The following is a 4,315-nucleotide window of genomic DNA, read 5'->3' as shown; positions in this document are numbered from 1 at the left end:
ACACAATTTATTTATGTGCTCAATATGCGTTGACGTAGGTTAGACATAATTTTTTTTAGTTAATAACAACTTTGCTACATTGACATTAGCTGTCCATATTTAAAATTTATTTGAAGATCTTATAAAACCATGTCAGTGTTACTTGTAATAGGGAAGTAGTAGGTCTCTTTATAGTCGAGCTATCCTTTCGTCTCGAAAGTATTAGTTAAATGAAGAGAATTTCATGTACAAATTTTAGAAGTTCAAATAAGAATTAGAGTTAGTATTGTTGGTGGAATGGAATGTTAAATTGATCATGTTTTGTTTTTTCACATTTGCTAAAACTAAATGTCATAAGAACCAGATTTCAAGAGTCATTTGGTTTTATCTTTCAATTTGATTTTAGGTTATATCAGTTTAAGAGTTAATTTTTCATCAGATGTTTTGTCCATTTTCACAAGTTCATTCAATTATGGAGGAAAGACTATTAGAAGTCTTCTTAAGCTATAATCTCAATCTAAACAATTGGTCCAAGATAAACTATTTCAGATCCAAAAAATTGCCTTAATCATTGAATTTCTTATGAAAAAGTGAAAACTTTTTGAGTGGTAACAAGAAATAGTGTGGAAAAAAGATAAAGCAAAATGGATTACTGTTGTTAGAGTTAAATCGTAGAAGTATTATTGGTTTATTAGGTTTCTAACATTATCTATTCTCATGTTGATGTTGGATTATCTTACTACGAAACCTGAGCCGAATAGCCAACTACCAAATTGGAGATGGAAAGACTGCTTTAGATACACAGTTTTCCACCATATGTATTTCATCACGTAACAAAATTGACAATATCCAAAAGATTTAATATGCGTGTAGAATTGAATAATATCCAACTCGTATGGGTCTGGTGCTTCCTCATTACATTGGTTTTTCCTCCTATAGGTATAAAAATATTGAAATTTCGAAAAGAAAAAAACGTGAATTAAAGATTTCTTATGATGAGTTTTTATTTGTACCTAAAATTGCAATCAATCCACCTCCATTCTTGTGTTTTGTGTGAAGTTTTGGATAGTTGTTTTGTTTGATGCATTGGAGATATACACTTCTTTTCTGGCTATTATTTTGTCTGATAAATTGGGGTTATGCACTTCTTTTTGGCCAATTGGTTTGTCTGGTGAATTGGGGATATACATTTATCTCTTAATGCTTTTGACGATGGTAAGATAATCAAACTTGTTGCATAGACAAAGTCAATTTGATTGTTTTGACGATATTATGGCTAGGGAACTGATTTGACTTTTCATTCACGTGATCTTCAAAACATAGTTTTTGTATTAGCATCTGGGTTTTCCTACAGATTCATAAACTATGCTCCCTCTCTATATGTATATCTATATATATATATATATATATATAGGTTTCAGTTTCAATGAATTCCTTTGTTTATGATGTTACCGATGTTATAGGTGATTCACCGATTCAAATGTATAAGTTTCCTCTTATTTGTTGTTCATTAATGTTGGATTTGTTTTCATATAAACTTATTCACCGATTCCACCGCCTGCATACTTTCATTCAACCGTTGCATGAGTTAATAATTATGCCGTGGTTTGTTGGCTCTTGATTTTATTTGTTATATTTTTCTGTTTTTCTATTAGGATTTTGAGCTACGCATTTGAAAAATTGAAGGAGAATGTGGATGGAGAAGAATTAAGAATGTTAGAAGGTTTCAGGTCAAAGGATGTTGGTGCTCAATGAAATTATCAATGATGTAACAGAAAAAGATGAACAAATCTCTATAGGTGAGATTGTGCTGCTTTTATGGTTTAGAACTAATTCTACAACAATTTGCTGCTTTTTAGTTAGTGGCTTTGCAGATATATTATTAGATATTCATTTTTCTTTCTAAAATTTTCATAAAAGTGAATGATCGTTCATGCATAAGCGAGACAAGAACCCGAATTGGATAAGTTTGTGATTATGTTGTTATGATTAGTAAGAAGTTTTAAGCATTTGATTTAAAATTGTTGATACTTATCCGAATTTAGACTAATTTTGATTTGATGTTTTAGTTTTATGTATGTCGATATTATGTCAATCATGTTTGTTTTAAACTATTCTATTTGACGTTAGCTTATTGTAGAACTTTTATTCACTATTTCGATCTAAAAGAAAATTGTATTTGTAAGAGTTCTTCATATATAGACCTCACCGTGCCGAAGGCACGGGTTATTCTTAGTGTCATACAAAACAGAAACCGTGGTGAAAATTAACAACTCTAGCAAAAAAACCAGGGTTCTCAAGATTAGGGTTTCTCAATCTCGAGTTGGGGTGAAAATCAAACAAGAGAGATAATATGTGATGTGTATTAGACTTATAATCGATGAGTGGTACCCAATTCAGTCAAGATTTGATCGGTGATGAATCGGTTTATAGAGAGAGAAAGCTCAAGAAAATATGATATTCGGGTCTGGAAATCATCAGAGAAGATAGATGGTGAGTCGGCATATACCAGCGATGGAAATCATCAGAGTTGCCTCGATTATCCAGTCCAGGGTTCCAGTTAGACCCTAGGTTTTGCAAAACGACTTGAAGCTGATGTCGGATGAAGGATTTAGACCGACTATGTCTTAAGGTTCGAAGATCGTTTTGAGAAGAGAGGGAATGGCCGATTAAGGCTTCCTCATCACAGTCGACAGAGAACTCTAGAGATCGGTGGTGGGTGGTTCTACCAGCGATTGCGATATTGATAAGGACAACAACGGCGATACCGACGAAGAGGAAGAAGAGTTATATTGCCACTGCCATTCCAAGGACTTGAAGGAAGAAAACTATCTTGGGTATTGTATTAACAACTAATATCTTTGAGAATGATTTCCAACTAGTAACAGAGAGATTCTAGTGAGAGAAAGATGATCTTGAGGTACCAACTAAGCTCTCTAGATTTTAGTGACAGAAGGATGAATCTGTTTTTCCTCTCTCAGTCTTCATATTCATGAAACTTTGAACGAAAATATACCATACTCTTGTAACTCGATAAAAGTGGGTTTGTAGTCATTACAGATGCCAGCTCTAGAGTAAATAATATATTTTGCAAAAGTCGAACAAATCGACAAAGTGACTGAAAAGTAAAATCACAACCAAGAAAATCGTTGGAATGGCGGTAGCAAAAGGCTGATGAAACGTGATTGTTAAACCCGCTAGCTCATGAGAATCACAAGATTAACTTGGGAAAAAAAAATATTATCAACAAAGTGATTTATCTATTACTTAATCACAACAACTAAAAAAATCGTCGGAAAATTGCGGAAGCATGTATGAGGGTCTATTTACCTGCTCAGGTTCCATGTGAAAGTTCATGTGTGTTGATAGATTAGAAGATATAAACTAAAAAAAAGAACACAATAGTTTACGTGGTTCGGTCGGAGGATCACGACCTATATCCACCGAGAAAGCCATTAATGGCTATATTATATTATCTCCACAATCGTGGTATTGATTGGTTACAGACGCGAAGACTCAATGCAACTCAATGATAAGATACATAGAGGACACTACTATTTATAGAGCAACTTGGATATCTTAGTTTCCTAAGCCTCTCTGTCTAGGATAAATATAAGATAACTAAATAATATCTTCCAAATCTTCATATATCTTTCAGATATCGATTCATCTTGGTCCTTATACTCTAGTAGTTAGTTTAAAGTTCAACCATAACCTCAATTTAGACCTTGGGAATCCTAACCTCCGAAGGCCACTATCCTTTCTGGAATGTAATATTCTCACTAGCTAGAAGAGGTCTTTAGGAGGTTTCTAGAGATATTTTGTTTTTTCACAAATATAGTGGGAACTTGCATAATGTATGTAATAACTAATACTTACTATGTAAATTGACTTTTTATGCCCATACAATCTATTTGGTAGAATTTTCTAATTGCAAATTCAAGCTATCATATAATCTTGTTCAATAGGTTAGAGTATACTTCCATATTTTACCACCAAATTTGGAGATGTTGGAGAAGACTAAAAGGATGATGGGGGCAAATGAATATAATTTTTGTATCAATCACGAGGACTGATTTTAATAGTAATTTGGTTTAGTGGAGGAGCGAAATCAAAACTATAAAAATGATTTGAACAATGAGGGATTATTCTAATAAAGAAGAAGGAAGGTCAAGAAGAAAAAGAATAACAAGAAGAACATGAAGATGAAGAATAAGAAGATGAAAAATAAGAATTTTTTATTGAGGTTGCGGAGATAGATTGTTAGACGGCAACCTTTTGCCAAGTGGTTGACATTAACGTTCAAAAATAATATTGTCTTTAACCAAAATCTTAA

General features: G+C 32.9%; 1 long non-coding RNA gene across 1 annotated transcript; it reads left to right on the top strand.

Moving 5' to 3' along the window:
• Positions 1-924: 924 nt before the first annotated feature.
• Positions 925-2,000, top strand: LOC147564354 (uncharacterized). The gene is made up of 2 exons (XR_015236828.1): positions 925-1,194; positions 1,635-2,000. It is a non-coding gene; the product is annotated as an uncharacterized LOC147564354 (long non-coding RNA).
• Positions 2,001-4,315: the final 2,315 nt, after the last annotated feature.

The sequence above is a fragment of the Eschscholzia californica genome, unplaced genomic scaffold (genome assembly GCF_041429995.1).
Source record: "Eschscholzia californica isolate CP2 unplaced genomic scaffold, dmEscCali1.0.p SCAF_1, whole genome shotgun sequence".
Taxonomy (NCBI): Eukaryota; Viridiplantae; Streptophyta; class Magnoliopsida; order Ranunculales; family Papaveraceae; genus Eschscholzia; species Eschscholzia californica.
Note: the sequence above shows the minus strand (reverse complement) of the source record. Positions and strands in the feature narration are given on the sequence as shown.